We start from the raw sequence: 23318 nt of genomic DNA, 5'->3' as shown, positions 1-23318 counted from the left end.
CTCCATGCAGAACTTTTCGAGAAGCTAATGTACTTATTCACATACCATATGCATAAAAACCTCTGAGTAACAAGAAGACAGCTATAAGCAATCATGGGTATAGCCGAAATAACATATTTACATTTTAATAAAAGTAATGGGTTGAGGCAATATTTTCTAAAATTTAATATCATCTGGCAGTGAAACTTTCAAAAGTCTCCTGAATCACAACACGTTTATTAAAAAAATAAAAAAATTAAATGACCACACTCTTAGAAATTTCTCTGAAAAAGTGTTTAAATAACAATTTATTTAATGGCTATTTTACCATATTCAAACAAAAGAGTCAAATATTCGTAAATAAAATAGTAATCAAGCCGTTAAGTGAGAAAAAAATAGTTAATTTACTGCTATTACCTAATGTGGTTAAACAACCAGAATTTTACCGCACCAACTGGGACCACCTAATGAAGTTACTTAGTTCTTTGCAACTGCGTACATATCATAGCCGAGCCGGTTAATCAGTCAATCTCATGACCGGCAGAACTGGGGTTCGACTCCCAGTATTGATACCACAATATTTCCTCTATTCCTTCAACACACGTATAATTTCCAGTGTCCAACACTCTCAAATGCCCGTTAGCTTACGAAAAGCGGATTAGAAGATCTAGTTAAATATTATTTTTACGTTTTTAAAAAATGCTAGTTGTAAATGGTTAAAAACCCATAAAGGTAAAAGATGTTCTTTACCGTAAATTTTACGGTTAATCGGAAGGACATACAGCTGCCAGTTATTTTACCATAATTTTAGAATGAAAATTTTAACAGTGCATGTAAGGTCTCAATTAATTTGCTTATCAGTAAACATTTGAAGCGATATTTTTAAAGTGAATAAAAAAATCTAAAATTACACGCAGAAAACGAAGAATAAAACAATTAACGACTTATGCGAGCATGCTCTTAACTATTTTGTTTTCTCTGTAAATGATTGCTTGAAGTTTTGTTACTTTTTGAATCCTGGAAAGAGTTACAACCGGTTCTGTTACATAACAACCCTTGCTTGAAAAGCAGCAAGCAATATTCAAAACTTGTATTTATTTAGACTTTGGACAAAGTGGAGGAAAATATTTTCGTTTTGATTGCAAGCTTGGGTAATAGCTAACTTCTACGTCACAAGATGAAAAGATGGCAAGTTTTTCCTTATTTTATGGATATTTGTTACTTATCGAGACCACAAGAAAGAGTTTCAACCGGTTCTCTTACGTAACAATCCTTTATTGGACAGAAACAAGTACACTTCAAAATCCGTATTGGTTAAGATTTTGGACCAAATAGAAGCAAATATTATATTTTGATTGTAAGCTTGTTTAATAGTTAACTTCTACGTTACAAGATAAAAAGATGACAAGTTTTTATTTCTTTTTCGTTACTTATGGTGAGAGCTACCTACCTATTATTGCATTACAGGTAGTTATGGTTCATGGTTTTGGCTTTTTTTTGTTACTTATGGTGAGAGTTTATTCCAGCGAAACTATCATAATTAATTGTCATAATTATCAATCATAAAACGGAGATAGGCATTTATTTTAGGTTGATGCAGAAAAACGCTAAGGCAATATACATCTGAAATTATTTATCTATATTTTTTCTCAGTTCAACCGTATTTTGCTACTTAACACCATCTTCTAATCTTAGAAGGTGCGCAGCAGCTGTTATGGTAAATGCGTACTGCACAGTGGTGGTTGCTAAAAAAACCTGACTGTCAATACCACAAGAAAAATTCGATTTCACCCATAAACAAATACTTACTCTAAAATCATGTGATATCTAACATGTTGATTCTTCTCGATAAATGTTGTATATTAGCTTCAAAATTTGAAATATTTTTAGGCACTTAGAAGATCTGTGGTTCAGAAAAGACTAGCAAAAGGTGATGTGTTGCCATTAATTAGTCACACTGGTAAAACTTGATTTTAAGGACATAGGAATCCATACATTTAGGCAGCATTTTCCGGCATCTTTTTCCACATCCAGTGCTTTTGATACACAGGAAAAATACAACATAGTATTAGATACTTTATCTAAAAAATGGTTTATATTTATATCAACAACAGTGGAACCTGGATCACATTAGTACAGGATACTTTATCAAAACTATTCATGTGGTGAACAATTACCTAAACAAGGGCCAAAAAAAGATGAAAATGACTTGCTAGTGTTCGACCAAAAGGTTCTGAGGATAATAATAGGGCCCATCAATGATAGATGCGAATGAAGAATTAGATCGAACCTAGAAATCGAGAAAAGCATAAAAGGAGAAAGGAATATTGTTTGCTTTACCAAATCCGATGGTCACATAGAGCAGAGAGGCAACAATTACGGCTTGAAAAAGATCATCTACTGGACACCTATAGAACCAGGCCTAGAGACAAAATATGGGAAAGATGGAAGGTCGACGTTATGAACTTCTTGGAAATAATGAAGATCCGTAGGTGGAGGGAGAATTCAAAACAGAGGGCTGTAGAGAATAGAATTAGGGAACAAGACAGGACCCTCAAAGGGTTGTAGAACAATACAAGAACAAGATTTGTGTGGTATAAGTATACTGCTTTTAAATCAACTATATTAATTTATTTCAAATTTTTAAAATGTTTATTGATTAAACGCGCAGAAAATGGATGTACATTCATAAAATTGAGTCCCATTAAATATGGTGCATAAAGAATCTTTTAAAACCAATAGCCATGCCATTGTGGATAGAAAGTATCATCAATGTTAAAAGTTTTGTAAGTTCATTGTGTTTAATTAATATACTTTGCGTTAGAAGGATGAATTAGAATATAAAAATTTTAAGTTTTTATTCTCACAATGTTTCATAATTTTCCAATTTTATTAAGAAATAAATATTTTTATGTATTTAATTCAATGCAAAGGAACCTTTTATTTTCATTACTTTCTAACATTATGTGAATAGTGCACTGAGAAAATATCATGGTAAAAGCTAGAGAAATATTGTAAAATTTTGCGTGTTTCTGACTCTATGAAAACACCAAAAACATGGTAATTTTTAGCGAAGTACATTTTGAAAGATTTTTCTAAAACTAGAAATAAGATATAAATTTATAATATGTGATAAAATTTAATAATTTTATCACGATACACGAACATGGTATAAAAATCCCTTAGTCGGACAAATTTACATTTTGTCTTGTATTTTCTTACTAAATCTTATACTATAATACGAGGAATGGTTGCCAAGTCGAAAATCGCCCCAGAATTAATAAACTCCGGTAAACTTGGGGGTCTGGGGTTTTTTTCCACGAGGAATCGATTGGCGCCGGTTTTGAAGCGCTACGGTCGAGCAGTTTGGAGTTACAGATAGGATATTTTCAAACTTTATTAGTTCGCCATAATGGCTACAGATACTTTTCTCCACTCTTATAAATGTATGCTAATGCAAACCTTACAATTAAAATATTAATTTTCGACAACTTAAACCAATAATATACGAAGGAATTAATAATTTAATTGTAAGGTTCGCATTAGTTTACATTTATCAAAGTGAAGAAAAGTTTAACTTTTGTGTTAAAATCACCGTCAACAAAGTCCGACATTTCAACATTCGTCAGATTTCAAGCTACATTTTCAACATGCAGAACGCACCTCTACATGAAATTCTTCAAGGAGCCGGAATTTTGGAACAACAAGCGATCAACTCAATTCTACCCGCAAATGGACAACTAGAAGATACCGTCATTGTCAGAATGCTTCTCCATTACGCCGAACAAGCTTACCCGACCGTCAAAGTTGCCGTACTTCACCCTGAATTTGTCGCACGCTTCTACGTTACAACAGCGGATGGCGCTTATGAAGAAATGGCTCTTCTCAACGATAACAGCGACCAGAACAAGGCTTCCAACTATCTATACGGCGTTCAACAAGGATTCGACGTGCTACTCATTCCCATTCACAAGAGAGCTCAAATGGATAGAGGCGAGCACTGGATGCTAGGAATTTACGAAGCAAGCTATGGAGAACGTCAACTATTAGTCTGCGATCTAGTCGACAACCCGCTGCCCATCGATGCTGTTTTGAGAAAAATACTGCGACACGTTTTGAATACCGTTGCTACGAATGAAAAGTTGAAAGGATGCATCGTGAAACCTCGCAACGCTTACAACCACCATGATGACGCGTCTTCCTGCGGAGTTTACATCGTCTTTTATGCTCGACAATACCTCTCTCATCGACGCCTTTTCCTGGACAAGAATTTTCAAGAAGCGGATGATTGGAAGCAAATTTACGAATTCGTTGTGAACAGTGACCAATTGAACATGTCGGGACCATCTGAAGCCGCATCTTTAGCATCTTCGACCAATATGCACGCTTTGAATATCCAAGACCCGATGATAACACCGTTGCGCCCGACAAGAGCAATCAAGCAGCGCAGCGAAACTTGGACGTCTCTGAAGGAATGTGCAACGGAACACGATTGATTGTCACCGAACTTTGCAACAACATCATCAAGGCTAAGATCATCACCGGTGAACACGTAGGCCGACAAGTACACCTTCCAAGGATCACGCTCGACTCCAGCAAATCACAGCTTGGCGCAACTATGCAACGGCACCAATTCCCAGTTACTCCAGCATTCGCCATTACGATACACAAGTCACAAAGCCAAACATTCGAATTCGTCGGCGTGCTTCTCCTCACGACGGTCTTCGTGCACGGAATGCTCTACGTCGCGTTTTCAAGAGTCAAGCGTGAAAGTGCGTTGAAGGTCCTGCTGCCTCCTGAGAATCCAACCCACACCCGAAACGTCGTATGGAAGGAAGTCCCGAACAAGAGAAACTCACCAGCCGCACCTGCCTCTCCGACAAGAAACTACCTGGACAACATGGAAGACTTCGCAATCGATGATTGATGTTTATTATGTTTATGCTGTTATAGGTTTATAATATGTTTCTTATGTATGTATATATGTTTGGTTTTTCTAAATAAATTTGTCAAGAATATTGAACTTCAACACACTTCAATCTTTACACTGCTCACTTTGTACCATTTCTTTAATTGTATAATTTTTTGTTATCAATTACATTTTATTTCCTATGACTTTTCAAACTTTACCTTTGTTTTGAATGGTTCCCTTTCCAAACTCTAACTTTGTATAGAATAGTTTACAATGGTGCACTTTAACCGGTTATCTTTTCACCAATGGTTTCACAAATTTTCTTATGGCATGTATTGTTTTGATAAATCACAATTGAAAATTTAAATCTTCGAGTTAGCTTCGATACCTGTTTTCTCCGAGCGGAGCTCGGTCACCCGCTGGTATGTAATTATAAGAACTATTATTTTGAAAGCCATAATAATCGGTAAACAATTACCGTATAGGAGGAAAATTTCCCAATAAATGGTTTAAATACGATATATTTTTGCCATATTAACCAGAATTATGTTTTTTTTTCTTCTTTTTTGTCTTAACAAAGATACTATTACAGAAATTTTTCCAGATATTATTTTCCGTGTAGAAGCTGAAAAAGAATATAAAATCTGTACGTTTTTAATCTCACAGTTAGTATATATTTTTTTAATTTTATTAAGAATTTTTAATTTTTTTTTATAATTAATTCATTGAAAAAGAATCTTTTTTTATAATTACTTTTTCAGATCATACTAATAGTAATAAAACTGAGAACAATAAGAAAACCACTTTTTAAAAAATATTAAGGTTAGAGATCTTGCCTTAAAGTACCTTGCTGTATTGCCAACCTTATTGGTAAAGATATTAAGTTTTATTGAAATATGCAAGCGTTAAAAATTTTTTGCGTAATACGCAATAAATTTTTTATGAAATTCCGGTAAATTCGATCCTTTTTCTTTCTGCTTTACGACAATTTTCTCGCTTTTTTCACATACAAATTATGCCTTTCTAACTAACCATAACACACAGTATATTTGAATAAAACCATTAATTTCGAACTGCAGTTATAAACTACTTTGAAAGCAAAAATAATTATTTGGATAACTAGTAAAATTATAGGCACAAACAGTATAGTTTAAATGTTGTCATAAACAGACATTCTAATAGATAAAAAGTATAAAGATAAAAGAGTTAACTATTCGAAGTATATGTGTTTACAGCGTAAGATAAAATGTATCCATAGTTAAAGACTAACTGATGCCAAACGTAAATGAGGGAGTATCAAAATAACAGTAATCGTAGCATGAAAAATAGACAAAACTCGTTTAAAAAGGCAGCACGAAGCAATTCATTTTAGATTAGAGTCTAACGAGATTTTAAATGAAGGAAAATTTGGCAAAAAAATCTGTAATCTAAACAATAAGATGGGTAAATATGCAGATAATCTGAGCTTATTGTTTATGTGTAATCTGGCAAACTTCCAAACATTATAAACTGAAAAAAAGAATTAATGACACAAAGTTTTTTTTTATATGATTTATTCTTTTTTGCTACCTACTAGGTTTTGTTTATGAAGTTAATGAGTTTTCATAAAAGTTTTTAAATAAGAAAAAATGCGTATCCAGGAAAAAAATATAACAGATAATTAAGTGCGTTAGTCAAAATCTTTTCTTTGTCATTCTTTTACATTAAGTTTGCTTCTAAAAATTAAGAACAAAGAATTCCCTTAAAAATATGCATAATTATTTAAACTGCAGAAATTCATTTCGCAAAACCATCCATCTAATAATTTATGATTCTGAACTAATATGCACGTATTTTTCTTTAATAGAGTTACTAAATTATTAAAAATAATAATCGGAACTAGATTAGCAATAAAAGGAAGCAGGTATAACTAATTAAAAATGAAAAAAAACAAAATACAGCGATATTTTATTTAAATATCTGAATGCCAAGTTAAATATCGTAAATTCATGACACACAAGATAGAAGGAAACATTACGATAAAAAATGAATGTTAGACTATTTCTGAGCAAACTCGGAATTTTAAAGCATATACTGTAAAAATTGCATGATAGTTAATAGAATTATTTTTCTCTGAATTGAATAAACAAGATGTAAACAAAAACATTGAGTATAAGTATCTAAAAGAGCTTCTTTTTACAGTAAAATAGACTTTACAACTTTATAAGTTTAAAAAATATAGCTAACTCGTTTGAGAAATTTGTTTAAAGCAAAACAAGAAATCACTGCCAAATATGCACTTAAATCATGACCCTTGCGCTTATTCTTTATCTTTAAAATTTACATTTACATCATAGGCAAGAATAAGTCTAAAAGAAACTATTACATTTGCCACATGATGGGCATCTTTATTCATTTGCTTGTGTTACAGAATTAAACTTTTTCTAGAACATTTCAGTATTTAATAGCAATATTCAAAAGCATTGATCCTAAGCATTGTTCGAAATAATTGCTTTGAAAGGAAGACGGGGTAAAAATCACACGGAAAATTTTGACTGTCATCAGTTGACCACGAGTAACAGCGTCATGTCAAGTGATTCAAAATACAATTAGTCTTCATTTTATTCTGATGAAATGAAGTACTAAAAACATATTTAGCTTAATCTAATAACGTAAAGCTGCTGGGAAGGACGAAATATAATAATAAATTTAAAAAAGCCAATTTTTTAAGTTTTATTTGTGTTGGTACATGGCTTTAAGTTTTGCTCAAGATTTCGTAGTATTGTTCCGTACTGATATATGAAGTGATTACTTTTTCCCATGCCGCACGAAGAACGGGATTTCAGCTGATCTTACTCGTATATAAAAAATAAAAAAGCACTTGATTTTTCAGACAATTTTGAAAGTTAAAAAAAAAAAACTAATTTTTAAGCGATTTTAAATTTATTGAATTGTCAGGAACATGCAAATTATTCTCTGTGTGTAAGATATTTATTGATTTTTTTTAGAAAATATATTATAAAATAAATTAATATACAATGTAATGATGCAGGATTCTGTTCATAAAATTACTATTAGCTTATTTATATCTTCTATAAATATTTTATGAGGTGAATTAAGTAAAATACATGTCATGAGACTTAACCAAAAACAACTACTTACATAAATGTTAAACGTTTAAAGCACTAATTTAGGAATCGAACATTTTCCTACAAATAACCTACTAAATTAGCTGCCAAGCAAAACTTAATAAATGAGAAACAATATTGTTAAGCTATAATTTTTCTCCTTGAAATAAAAATCATTTTTCACTTTTCCAAACAAATCGAATACATCAACTAGACGGCTAATCGAACTATTTCATTTGCATTGGGAGCAAGACCGACTTAATAAGATTTGAAATGAGAATTTGTGACTCTCTCTTTGGTGAAGGGAAAGGCACGTGTGCAGCATCGCCATTTGTCATGCAAGGAGGCCCACATGTGTTGGTCCCAGAGAAAGCTTAATTGGATCTCTGCTGGACTTCATTAAATAACTCCTTCACGTCTCGCCTTTCCTCTGCCTCAAAATCAACAAAGTTATTTGGTCGAGGAATTGAAGTAAATAAATCAACGAATTGGAGTCAATTTTTGAGAGTGATTTTGGTTTATTGGTTACGAATTCTTTGGGTGGCACCAAGGGAGAAAAGAGTTTATTAATTTGTTTAATTTACGTTGTGTGCTTCGATTTAATTAAATTGAAATGCTTTTAATTTAATTACATGAAGAAACTTTAATATGTTAAGCATGATCAGTGGTAGCTTAGGTGATAGAGCGTTCGCTTTCTAATGAGGGAAACCGGGTTCGAATCCCAGCGATAGCTAGTCGACACGAATTCCTCATCCAGCTTGCACCGACCACAGTGCTGACGTTAAATAACCTTAGTGCTTGACGAAATATGTGTCGGGAATTACCCCTTGCAGTCAGGGAAACTGTGGGAGGTTTTCGTGGTTTTTCATGTAACGCAAATGCGAGTTAGTTTCATGAAAATGTCCTCCACGAAGGCAACTTTTTGTCAATGCTTGATAAAGGAGCTCTCTTATCTTCTGGATTGCGCTCAAAATTACAAGGATGTGGAGATGAACATTAGCAGTTGTAAACCCGAAATTAAGTTGGCCGCTTAACGATGGTTATAAAATAAAATAAATTAAGTATAAAGAAATACTTAATGTGTAATTATTTACATTGTTGGCAAATTTGGTAATTTTAAAATTTCAAATTATATAAAGATATTATCTCTTGTTTACTAGAGCCTTTAATTTCTAAGGAATATTTTTAATGATAAAATATGCTGTAGTGATAAATGGTATAGGTGTATGATTAAAAATCATTGAATACTATCAAGAAAGAAATGATCTTATTGAAATATATTTTTATGTTGTATCTATTTAATTTGATGTAGAAATGAAAATTTTGGCAAATTTATTGCTTGGTTGAAATTTTTTTTATTGAATCTGTAGTTATTTTGTCAAAGTTTAATTATTTACAATTTGAAAGTTCGGCCACTTAAAGAGTATTCAACAAATTACGTATATAAGTATTTTTAAGAGGTAGTGCTTTTTAACCGTTTAAATGCTGAATTAAAAAATGGTAAACCAAATAACTTGCAATATTATTAATTCACAACTAAAGAGCAAGTATAGTCAAAGTTAATAAAAAATGGGTAAAAATATTTTTAAGTACGTTTTTAAAGATGTTCCGTTTTTGGAACGTAGGTGCTTGGCAAAAGCGTTTTTTACTGAAGGTAGTTGCAATTGCTTCAGCTATGTTCCACTATGTTCCAAAACGTATCTTCTGCCAGAACAAAATGGTACTCACTTAGAAGAATGTGAAAATGCAGAATATAATTTTAGAAAATATAAACTTTTGGGAAATTCAGGCTTTTTTAAAGCATAAATTGTTTATATAATGACATGATGTTCTTCAGGAATAATTTTTAAAATATGTCAAGAGGAGTATAAAATCCATGCGTTCATGATATTATTACAAAATTGCTTCCAGCTTTTCAAATCTGATATTTCATCAAGTTTCCCTTCCTTTTTCTATTTAATAATTGGGATTTCATTCTTTTTTATCTATAGGATTTTATTTCTACCTCATCTTCACCTATATAATTTTTAAACTCATCATTCTACAGACATAGAATGGCACAATAGGCTCTAAGTTGCTTTTAGCTATGTTTTCTGTATGAATTAAGACTCTAGGTTTATCAGGATTTAGCTGGCAAATATTTTGATCTTGCAAATCTCAATTAAAAAATATTTCTAACAAGACCATTGTTTTTTTCATCAATATGCACATATTAGACATGATGTTTAGAAAAAGCAAACTTTGTAAATGAAACTAAAAGGTCATACTTTTCTTTGACTCACTCTACAACAAAACAATTATCACAGATATAAAAAAAGTCTCAGAACTCAAAAATAAAAAAAAAGATACTATCAACAGCAAGACATTACTTTTGCAGGAAACACACTGAAAAACCCCCTTGATATTAAATTTTAACTCTATCATTGCCAAATAACTCAGCAAAGTATTACAGTCCACTGCAAGCGAGAGCCCAGAAAGAATTTATTTTCAATGGTCAGAATTTCAATAAAAGAGAAAAACACTAAGTATGAAAGAGTACATATCTCGCTCTTTTCAAGTATTCGGTCATTCAGTTATCAGTTACTTTCAAATTAATGTAAAAAGAAGTTTAACCCGAATACGTACATCACGATTTTTTTTCATTCAAACTTCATTATGTATTTTGAAGATTGTCATAATACCAGATGAATGAAAAGCACACAACGTAACATTATTACTTGAAATCTAAAACTAGAACCCTTGAAACGTCAATCTTCTAAAAATGGAGCATTGGGATTTAAACTAATATTTAAACATTAAAATTTTAAAATAAAATTTCGAATCTGATGCCTAACAGAAGATTATATTACCCTTTTTGAATGTTCGTAAGTATTGTAGTCGTATTAGAAAAAATGGATTCTTAGTAGATTATATTTCAAGATAAAATTTTACAAACTACATCGGATTTCAAAAATTGATACGGAGCAAAATAATTACGGAAGAAGAGGAACCAAACTAAAATCTAAAAATTCTTCAATATAAATTTAAAGCGTATGAAAAATAATATGTTTCACATTCATTTTACTCATTATACCCATTAAATTGAAACACAAGTTTATGCTCTGTTTTTGGAGCACTGGCATGTAAACCGTTGACTTGAAACTTCATATCGGGAAAATTATTGTTAAACGTTATCTATAAGAAAATTTGAGGCAATAAAATGATAGGTCAAATTTTCAAAATTTTCAAAAGCGCATTTATGCAGAAAAATCTCTATGATTTCTATCTAGATAATATAAGGCTCCTTTGTATAATACTGATGACCTGTGGAAATTTTGAAAATTTTTTAAAAACTTATCTGTAAATAATACTATGGAACAGTTTGATGAAAAATTGACATCTATGAACAAAAGACTTATCACTATATTTCGTCAATGCCTTCACATAATCACACTTACTTCGTCGCAGACACTTTAACCGTTTTTGTTGGAAATTTGTCTGAAATTTTTTTTCATGGTAAGGTGAAGGAGCTTCAAATAATGTGCTATTTTGTTCATCTCATAAGTTTGCAGTAACTTTTTCAACTTGGTCAAGTTCAGATATAGTGTTTTTCTACGTTATGGTTCGAATTCTCTCTGAGAATTTGTGACATTCAAAGTAGCATACTTTTTGTCTTTCAATAGGTTATTTTGATACTTTCAAAGATTTGATAAAGTAAATAATTAAGTTTAGAGATTTTAAAGTTTTCCTTTTACTGTCTGAAAATAATGACAAACATTTAAAAATTAAGGTAATTGAATTGTCGCAATATAAGTTTAAAAAAAAGAAAAGCATTGTTCTAAAACCTCTCAAGGTCACGAAGAAATTTTCTTTTTAGCAAAGACCTGAAATTTTAAAATTTATTTTTCAAACCTTAACTTGACAAATAATTTAATTAAAAAGGTAAGGTAAAAATGCTTCCCTATAAGGTATTACTAAAAATTTTAAATTATTTAAATCTATAAAAAGTCATAATTTGACTTTTATTCAGTTTAATAATTGTAACTTAAAGTTTTAATTGCTATTGCTTCAGTTATTGATTTTTAATTCATAATTTTAAATTTATTTTAAAAATATAAAACTCGAATATTGGATTCGTTACAAATTTAATGTTTAGACTAAATAAATATAACAAAGTGATCTGTTTCCTTTTAAGTTTAGGCAGTAAAAGAATGGATATTTGTCTACATTATGAAGTCAAACACACTAAAAAATAGTTATTACAAAAATTAGATTTACATTGATTAAATTCTTTATCCTACATTTTTCTAAAATATGTATTTTTTGGTTGCATTCTTTGTAATTTTATAATTGTTTCACAGTGTATTTTGTTTCAGGTTAGAAGGCGTTATAGGAACGGAACATAATCAATAAAGGTTTATTATGCATTTACAAAACAGGTAAGGATGTTTTTTTTAACTACATCATACTACTTTCTTAGCAAACACATTTACTTTTAAAATACCTGAAGGAAAATTGACTTTTAAATGTGTTTTCAGCATTTTAAAAGTAATCCTTTGTTCTGTTTTATATAAATTTAATTCGATTTTTCCATTATTCCTTCCTCTTTGAATTTTATGTAAATTAGTTTATGAGAATAACAATACAAAAGAAAATGAATGATTTTAAAAATAAATGTTCCGTAAAAAATTCTACAGAAAGATACGATAAGAGGTACTAACACCTTGAGTACAGTACTCTCAAAATACATTTTAACTGCAAATTTTTCATGTCATGCTTTTTTTAGTACTCATTTACTTAGTACGGAACTCTCTGTGCCAGTACTTTTTCCATAATGTTAAAAGGAACTTCTTACAGTGTATGACGTGGCGTTTTTCTCAAATTTCTTACTGAAAAATGTTTTTATAAACATCTTTTAAGGCTTAAGCAAAGTAAAACTGTCTAAAAAATTCATTGTTTACTAAGAAGGATCAGAAGAGGGAATAATAGAAAAATTTTAAAAAAAAGTGTCAGTATGCAGAAATAAAAATATTTTCTTGAATAATTTATCAAAATTTACAGAAATAACCGACACATCAAGGTTTTCAAAAGGCATATTTAAAAATAAATTTAGTTTCTTAAAAAGTTTAATCGTTTTCTGAAATCAAACAATATGTTCTAAACTCCCTGGCGGCATAAATTCTCCATTTTTTCGTCTGCTAAAATGTGTACCAGCATGCCTATTGCTTCAAGAGTTTTTTTACTTATATATTTTTATCAACTCAATGTACATTTTGTATTGTACAAGCCTGAAGAAAAACCGGAACAAATATTTTGATGATTTGAATTAATATGCATTTAATATTACTAATGGTGAATTTCTAGAACGGATTGTACAGTAAAGTAATTCAAAAATTATTACTACAGCTTGGTTATTTAACGAGAAATCTTTAAAAGTTAATTTTTAAACTCATGTTTAAAATTTGTAAGAAACGTTCAGTTACTAATATATTGTTTAACACTCGAATCTTAAGTATATTTCATCATAAAGTCATTTTGAATATGAATCTGTAATTTCTGGCTTTTGAAACTTCATTTTATTTAAAAACTGTCACAGGCATATCACGAATCATTAAAGAAAAATAGGTTGACTTTGAAACATTATTTTTGATCTTTATTTTTGATCTTATTTTGACTCCAGATATGATTTTGAGATTGAGATTTGTAGACTAGTTTGAATTGAAAACGTCACTTATTTTTAATACCAATGACAAATTTATTGTATCAGTCAAAAAGTAACTCTCAATCTTTACCACATCAGTATTTTTTGTTATTATCATTTTAATTCAGGAAAGGATGTAAACTGGAAACTTTTCAAGAGTATTCTTAAATATCTAAACATTTATCAGAGTTGTAAATGAGCAAAAGGGCTCAATAAAATATCGCTGCATAAATTCAAATAAATAAAGACACATAAAAAAATTGTAAGCATTGTTTATATATTATGCAAAAATTATTGCTTTATAATGTTTTATGATAGGAAAATGGTTAAGAAACAATTCTTGCTGAGAATTCATGTGAATTTTCCTCTAGAATCTCAAGATTTTAGGGTTTTCAACAGATAACGTTTCAAGTAGTGAACTTACAACCTACAAATTGAAGTACACATTACAATTTTTTAAGACTTTCAATGACCGGAGATCATTTAATCGTATTATGACAATTTCTAAATATCCACCAATAGTCATAATCATACAGTGCTGTCGGAAATATTTTGAGTGAAAACCAGGATCTTTAATGCAAAAAAATATGCATTTCCTTATGAGCTTGCTGCCTAATAATCCCTCCAAGTTTCACCATTTTTCTAAACACTTCTATAAAAACAAATATTGAAAATTTTTTGAAGCAATTAATTGGAATACTTTTTTTAATGATTGAAATTAAAAACTATCGCAGATTTTTTTTTCTTCAGAGGAAATGTTTCCGAAGAAATGTGTTTAAATGATTTTGTTTTAGTCCCTAGAAAAATAAATGTTACTTTTTCTTAAAATGCTATAAAAATGACATAAAGTTAACAGATAACACGAAATTTGCAACTCAAACTGTACCTCATTGAATAATTTTAGTAACTTTTGTTCTACCATACTTGTAACCAAAAATATTTTCTAACTACTTTTAATGAACAAGGTGTTATTAGCTATAAAATTAACTATAAAAGCAGTGTATTTAAAACTTCAATTATTTTTAATATTTCTCATGAAATATGATATCCTATATGTGTATAGCTGACTATAAAATTGTAATTAAAAAGCAAAAACAAGTTTATTTTAAAGGTTTTTAAGTTGCACAATACCTTAAATGAGTACAAAGCACCCATAAGTAGACTAGTTTATTTCTCAGTAGTACAATGAGAAAAAAATAAATTGGTCGAAGTTACGAGACTTAGGTAAAAATTACCCTGTTTCTGCCTCTATGGGAAAACCAAAAAGCTCGGTAATTTTTATCGAAAAGCTTTAGTAAGGATTTGGTAAAATTATCAATATATGATAAATTTTGTAAATGTGGTAAAATTTGGTAATTTTCTCATGATACCTTAGACCAGAGGTCGACAAAGTGGTCTATATAGACCCCCAGGGGTCTATTTAACATAAGCGGGGGTCGAATGGGGGTCGATCCGAACCGGAAGAGTCGATTGGTCGAAGGATCATCAGTTTTTTTCAGATATGTGACAATTAGAAAGAAAAGAAGAAGACTTGGAAATATATACAGGTAATCTTCAAAAATTGAGCGACGATTTTAAACTGCGTTTTGTTGATTTGGAAAACATTGACATCCCTGATTGGATTATTGTGCCATTTTCTGCTCAAATTGAAAACGTGGACATCAACCTGCAAGATGAGCGTGCTGAATTATTATGGGGATTTGAAGCAAAGACGCTTTTTAAAAATTTAACAATAAGCAAATTTTGGACAAATATAAATATAATGCAAAAATATGTAAGACTTTACGAAATAGCTCAGCCATTTATGATATCATTTCCAAGTTCCTATATGGTTGAAGCCGGTTTCAGTCACGTAAATTCAATCTTAACTAAGAACAGAAATAAATTAAATGTGGAGTTTCGAGGGGATTTAAGATTAAAATTCACCAATTTTGAACCCAATATAGCGAACCTTGCAAAAAAAAAAAAAAAAAAGAAAAGAAACACCAGGCACACCCATGTCATTGATTAAGAAGCAATAAATCCGTAGTTACTTTACTTATTATTTCTACTTACCTATAATTACTTATTATTTCATAAATATTAAGGTATTTATATTTCAGCATTAGTATATTTTTCAAAAAACTATTGTTACACTATGTACTATTACTTTAATAAATGTTCAAAATTATAAAATAAATGTACAAACACAGTATCTAATAGAGTTCTATTTTAATTAACAGAAAAATATTTTTATGGGGATCGATAGAGATTTCAAAAAATTATGTAGGGGTCGATGATCAAAGAAGTTTGGCAACCCCTGCCTTAGACCATGGAATAAAACCATTTATTCCGCTATACTTATTTTTAAGTTTTGTATTTTTTATAAAATATTGAAAATAATAACTATAATTTTAATAGCCAGAATTTTTACTGAACTCTAATCGTATTGGATAAAAAGGTTACCAAATGAATGGTTCAATTATCGTATATTTTGTTTTTATTAACCAAAATATGTGTTTTTTTTTATCAACAATGTCTTTATCAACCAAAAATAAGTCTGTTTGTTTTTTATCAAGAATTCCATTAACATACAGTACGGTAATTTTACCAGAATTTTTCTTCGTGTACAATTAACTCTTAATATTTTATAATAACTGTGTCATTTAAATTTTTCCCCTTTTTAAAAGCTTCATAATAAAGATTTCCTTTATATCAATGGCAATATCTGTCCTGTCATCATCATCAAAAAATTCTACTTCCATTAATCGAAATGAAAAAAAAAATCTTCTTCATCCGGAACTTCTTGTAATTAAAAGCTTCCTTCCTAAATTTTCTGTAATGAAAGTAATTTTTCGTCCTTTTTATCAACTTTTTTGAAGTTGTTCTACTCAAACATTCTTTTCTTCTATGTTATTTGCATTTTTTTCTCTTTGAATCAAGGCTCTTGACATTTCCGCCCTATTCTCTCCTGTGTTAAGTAATCTGTCTTCTTTTGTTTTGCTCCAGAGAAAGGTTATTTTTTCTCATTTCTGCGCTCCTGTTTTTTTTTTTTTTTTTTTTTTACTCTCCATTTTTCTTTCTGAACTACAAACTTCCTTATCTCGCTAAGCTGGTTTCTTTTTATTCTCTTTTTTAAAGTGTGGTTCTCGATTTTCACTGAGGCTCTAATTAAAGTGGAAACGATTTTGCGCCACAGCGTGCAAGATACTCCGTTTAAAGTGCGATTTTTTCTACTTCATTTTCTTTACTTCGAGCCTAGTTTGCAAATATGGTTTTTGTGGAAATATAGTAAATTCTATCAGTGATATATGATGTGCTTACAACCACATAAAACCAAATCTATTTATCACTCCTGCTGAGTGAGTTGTATTTTTCGCTTGAACTGCTGCAATTTTAGAAAAAAAAAAAGAAATGCAATCAACATAAATTACAAAATTCATTCTCTATTTAGAAGGATTTTTGCATTGCTTTATATGAGCCATAATATTATCAATTTTGATGCGGATATAAATATCATAATACAAGCTCGCAGTATTAACCCATTTTTCGCCAATAGTACGTAACCGCACCATTTCAATAAAAAAAAAATATTAACACTATGATGTACAGAGTGCAGACTAATAAACAGACAACCCTGAATAACTTTCTGTCTAATGATCGGATCTTCAAGTTCTAGGAATGATTCTTGATGATTCAAAAAGGTAACCTCAATATGCAAATGAATTAGTGCCGAAGATATTTTTAGTTACGAAATTTGATATAAAACAGTACTTTCTCTGAATAAACATATAAAAATTTTCCAACTGATTCGGCTTTCTGACCCTCAAAATATGCAGGATAGCCCCAATCTGGGAAATATGGTATCAGTAGTTTGATCAGGAGAGCGATCCAAAGTTTGAACCCCTTAACATTAATTTTACTTTTTACCATATTTTCCATTTTTCAGAAATACTTATGCCAATTTCAAAATATTTCAAAAATACTTAGGACAAATTAAAGCATTTTTGCATACATTTATCTGATTCGTTTTTTCCAAAGATAATTGCATGCAAAAAAAAAATTTCGGTAAATGTTTATTATTTTATTTTAATAATTGTTGAAAGAGTTTTGAATTTTAAGGTATAAATTTTGTTATCCCTTAGGAAAATTTGCCATAGGTTTGCCATAAAAAAATACCATAGGATATTCCTATGGGGTTTTGCCTATGGCAAAAATTTTGCCATATACGTATGGCAGAATTTTGCCATACATGTATGGCAAATTTTTGCCATAGGCAAAACCCCATAGGAATATTCTATGGCATTTTTTTGAATGGCAAAATTTTGCCATAGGCAAAACCCCATAGGAATATCCTATGGCATTTTTTTGTATGGCAAAGTTTTGCCATAAGTGTATGGCAAAAGTGTATGGCAAAATTTTGCCATAGGCAAAACCCCATAGAAATATCCTATGGCATTTTTTTATATGGCAAATTTTTGCCATAAAACTAAGATGTGCCACAGTTTATGAAGAAATATTTTTCCATAGGTTATGGTATACCTTTGCCATACAGCTATGGCAACATTTCTCGTTGATATTTTACCATACGTCAAAAAATAATTACTTACAAGAATCTTTCGCAATGGATATTAAAAATGCAAAACTTAATAATTGTAGAATAAATATATATCCAGAAAGCTTTTTTTTAAATTTCTTTGATAAACTTCTCCTGTTTTACTTGCAGAATCCTTTTTGTATGCGGTTCATATTCAAATAAATTTCAAACAGTTAGTACTAACCGCTAGAAAATGGGTCCGGTGGTCGGAGCGAGTGGGGAAAATATTGGTTATGTTGATTAGGAACAAAATATATTGAGTACAGGCAACTAATATTTGTTAAAGCTGTAAAAACAAGAAAATAGAAAGTGGGTCCGGAGGTCGGAGCGAGTATAAAAAACGTTAATTTGATTGATTGGTATCATAATTAGTTAGATAAGCCTCAGATATTAGAGGAACCTAAAAGAACGCGAAGCAAAATAACGGTTCGATGGTCGGAGCGAGTATGAAAATTCTTTAAATTTTGATATGTGATACTAAACTAAAAATTAAACAGACTACTAAAACAATAAAATACTATTAAAACTCAAAAGATAAAGAGTGGGACCGGTGGTCGAAGCGAAATTAGTTTAAAATAGATCAAACGGGACAAAAGCTGAATATGTAACGGTGCAACCAGTGGTGGCATGTGAAAAAAATTTTATCCATAAAAAAGATGGTATTAGACTATGAAAAGCTAAGAATAGAAAACAGGCTAAATTAGTTGATCCCCTACTAGTGAGGGATAAAAAAACTCAGAAAATTTATGTTGAGTTGTGTTAAGCACATTTAGAAAAGAGAACACAATATAGAAACATTGGTAAATACAAAACATGCTTAAGACATGATTAAAATTGGTGAAATTAATAATTGTTATTGACAAATTTACACTTGGTCAGGGATAGTGAATAAAAATTAATTGGGTATAGGGAATCACTATGACTAAAAAGTTGTAAACTTAAGGAAAGATTAAATTGTTAGAAGCATTTTTGGTTATAGCAGCAGATGATATGGCCAGGGACTGTTCAGTTGATGATATTGAAGCAAAACAATTGTCAACCAGTAATCCAGCAAATCTAGTTAAGTGATGACCCTAAGCTATGTATAAACATGTAACAGAACATTGTACAAATATATGTGGATACTTAAGAAATATTAGTTGTAAAATAGTAAAACACAGAGACATGATAAAAAACAATTTAATGGCAAGCAAAAATTAAACACAAAAAATAAATATAAAGCTCTAACATATGTAAGATAATGTAAAAAAGCATTGCAAGAACCTAAGTGGAATTAAAATAAAAAACTAATGAGAATGTAAACACTGATAAAAGTACCAGACAGCCGGAAATTAAAAAACTTAATAAATTCAGATAGATAATCGCATAGGCGTTTGCAATAAATTGTTTTTGACCAAGAATGAGATCGAAAAAATATTAAAATAAGTAGCCAAAGTTTGCGAAAGATTCCACTTGTAGTGGATGACACGTTAATATGGCGGTCTGATACTCTAAGCCTAAATCAATGGAACATCGGATTTTAAACACTCAAAAATGGAAAAATTGGCCACCCGGAGGCCGGAAAAGACTCACCAGGAATGCCTTGTGTGTTTACATGTTGAATTTAATTAACTTCGGGGTGAAATAATGGATATTTATTTCTCTTAGAAGATGTTTTTGAGGACTCCATAGAAGTTGTTGTTTCGTTGGTGGAGATCTAGATCAACTTTTCTCTATGGTATACTTTTTTTTTTCTTTCCTCCAAGCCCTGAGCATGTACCTAGGTTATGAAAACCCTTAACCATATAGCCCAGGACTTGGCCACTGGTCCAGCTCCACTCCAGCCTAAATAACATAATATTTAAAAAAAAAAATAATTAAAAATAAAAAAAAATTTAAAAATTAAGAAGAAAAAAAATAAAAAAAATAAAAATAAAAATTTTTTACTGAAAGTGTGGAATTTAAGAAGAAATAAGAAAATAAACAAGAATGAAAGTTGCTTTAAAAATTTAAAATAAATAAAATGAGGAAAAGTAAGAAATAGAAAGAAAAAAAAATAGGGAATGTAAAAAGGAATAAATTTAAAAAAAAAAAAAAAGAAAAAGAGATAAAGTATTACTAGATATAGAGAAATATTAACAAACAAATATATATGTCTTTTTAGTAGGGATGTGTATAGACTTGATTGGATTGACGTAGCTCTTTTAGTTCGTGCAGGTAAGTTGGGCAGGAGGGTGAGGAGGCTCTATGATTACAGTCCAGATTTAAATTGGAGTCTCGGTTGGATGAGTGACAGTTTATACAGTATTCTTCTTTTTCTGTGCAATGTTCTATACTATGACCTTGGTATCCGCACTTCTCACAATAACAGTGTGACTCAGTACATGTGTTTTGGTGATGACCTATTGTCTGGCATTTTCTGCACCTTAATAAGACCAGTCTTTTTTTAATTGTGCAACGTTGTAGACCAGCGTAGAAATAATTAAGATTCAAAAGCTTGATGGAGAGTTTTCTGTTGACTCTTATAATGATGTGTCTCTTAGAATTATCTCTTTTATGTGGGATTTCTTTGGTCAGTTTGATGATATCGTAGGCAGGGTCGAAATCGCCATTGATTTTTATCAAGTCAATAATCTCAGTTTCTGTGAATGTGATAGGTGTGTTAAGAAGAATTAGAGAGAACAACTTTACGTCTTTATCGTGATATTGGATGCCTGTCTTTTGTAAGGTTGAGAGGACCGTTTCTTTATGTTGATTGTTATGAAACTTTAGTTCTAGCATCTTGCTGTTTCTGTAGACTTTTTTCACGGGCAGTTTAGGTTCTTCCTGAATCAGCCTTTTCACGATATCAGTTGTGGAGCAGTCTTTTTGTGGTCTTACTATTATTGGTTTTGGTGGTATTATTACTCGTGGAACATCAACATTGATAGAGGTGGTATTTTCTAATTTTTCAAGTCTTGCGTTGATGGTCTTTAAATTCTCTTCAATTTGATTTAGTGAGTTTGAGGAGTGAACATTTAATGAAAAGTCAGCAAGTTTTATTCGTATGTCGTCAATTTTCTTGTCCAAAGATGTTTGGAAGTTTCTAGAGTTTATCAAGTCATGAGTTTCTTGTTCCGAAGTTATCTTCCTTATTTGTTGAATTGCGTTGATACAAGAAGATCGTGGTTCCTGCGGAAGGAATATTTTCTTATGATAGCTGTAGTTGATGTTTTTCTCTATTATTTGTAGAAGGCGTTCGATATCCGTTTTAGTCTGTGACATGATGGAGGTATTTTTGTTGGTAGAAGTTGGAGTATCACTGATGTAGTCGTTGGTAACCGGAGAAGTATGTTCATAGACAGAAGTGAGATCAACGATTACTGAAGGTGATGTAATAGTATCAGGACATTGTATGGTTTTATTATCTTTTCGATGAGAATTTTTTGATCTGGGAGGAGTTTCTGTGAGTGAGATATTATAGTCAATTCGTTGAAAGGTTTGTGTAACTCTGCGTTGGGATCTTGTTGATCTTGCAGGATTTTGAAAATTGTCTGTAACTTGTGAATTAGCCATGAAAGAAGGTAGCCAATATGTAAGCAGAGATTTTTGTCAGTCAATGTGTAAAGGCAATACGTCAGAAGAAATTGACATTTCGAGAAACCAAAGTATTAGTTACAAAGTTTTTTTTTTATTTTATTTTATTTTAAATGGCAAGGGTGAGTCCCAACAAGTTACCCAGAAAAAATCAATCCAAGAAAGATGTAAAAATTTTTATTTAAAAATTGATTTGATGCGATGCTCCATTGATGCTAGTGTGCGCCGATGCCAGTGATTCAAAGATTAGTGAAACAGTCGAAAATTATGATAACACTACATTAGATGTATAGAAACAAGTTATGAGGAAAGCGTGGGGTATACACGCTTAATGGCAGCGCTAGGCTGAATGAAAACATGAGCGAAAACATTAAAGTATTGCTTATGTGAATTAAGATAGATTGTCTAGGCTAAAAAACCTATCAGTCAAGATTAAGAATACTACCATCGTGACATTAAATAGTAAATTTATAATTGACCAAGAGAATTACAGCAATGGAACTGTAAACGCAATAAATAAAGAAAAACGTATTTGCGGCGCTAGGCAGAGACAAAATTATTAAGATCATTACTTTAATCAATGTTAATTAATATGATAATAGCAAAACTAAAGCGTTATTAGAAATACACTAAACAAAAAACTAAGATAGTCGAAGGCGAAGCTAGACAGTGCTAGACAATCCTAGTTGTTTGATACATACTATGATAACTAGTATTGAGCCACTGGCAACAGCACACAAAACATGAGAATTAATGAAAAGCAAAATATGTATCAGTTTAAAATAACATAAAAGACAGAGCAATAACTATATTGAAGATAGATAAAAAGAAGAAAAGATAAAGAGGAATTGCAATGGGCCATGAAGTGTTACAGCAATGTAAATAATACTTTAAGGTGATAGGCCATCGCTGTGCTAATGAAACAAAATCAAACTTAATGATAAATAAAAGTGGTGAGAGTAGATATGGCAATTTATTAATTAGTACCAGTCTTGAATAGTTGGCGCCTGACGCTGACTATTATTGAGTTGAGTCTATATTTCAATCATTTGATTGGAAAAAAGAAAACTAATTGACCATAAGTTATGTAAAGGAATACATGAAAGACTTAGGTCGTAATAAAAAGTACATTCAATACTAAATAAAAAGAAATTAAAAAAAAAAAAACCATTGGCCTATGGTATACTGCCATACAAATTTCTGTGGTTGCCATAGGCCAATGGTGACGTGCCATACAAATCCTTATGGTTACCATTAGTCTATGGTATACTGCCATACAAATATTTATGGTAGCCATAGGCTTTTGGGGTTTTGCCATACAAATCTCTATGGTAACCATAGGCGTATGGTATCTTGCCATATAAATTTCTATGGTAGCCATAGGCTTATGGGGTTGTGCCATACAAATCTCTATGGTAGCCATAGGCTTATGGTGTTGTGCCATACAAATCTCTATGGTAACCATAGGCGTATGGTATCTTGCCATACAAATTTCTATGGTAGCCATAG

At 30.8% G+C, this 23318-nt stretch overlaps 1 protein-coding gene across 1 annotated transcript in view; it reads left to right on the top strand.

The window, feature by feature from the left end:
* Positions 1-23318, top strand: part of LOC107438938 (uncharacterized) — a 150686-nt gene that overhangs the window by 101566 nt on the left and 25802 nt on the right. The window contains exon 3 of the mRNA XM_021147419.4: positions 12354-12416. The gene's annotated coding sequence lies outside the window, so the exon portion shown is untranslated. The remainder of the gene's footprint in view (positions 1-12353; positions 12417-23318) is intronic.

The sequence above is a fragment of the Parasteatoda tepidariorum genome, chromosome 3, assembly GCF_982258835.1.
Source record: "Parasteatoda tepidariorum strain Cologne lab strain chromosome 3, Ptep-v5.0, whole genome shotgun sequence".
Taxonomy (NCBI): domain Eukaryota; kingdom Metazoa; phylum Arthropoda; class Arachnida; order Araneae; family Theridiidae; genus Parasteatoda; species Parasteatoda tepidariorum.
Note: the sequence above shows the minus strand (reverse complement) of the source record. Positions and strands in the feature narration are given on the sequence as shown.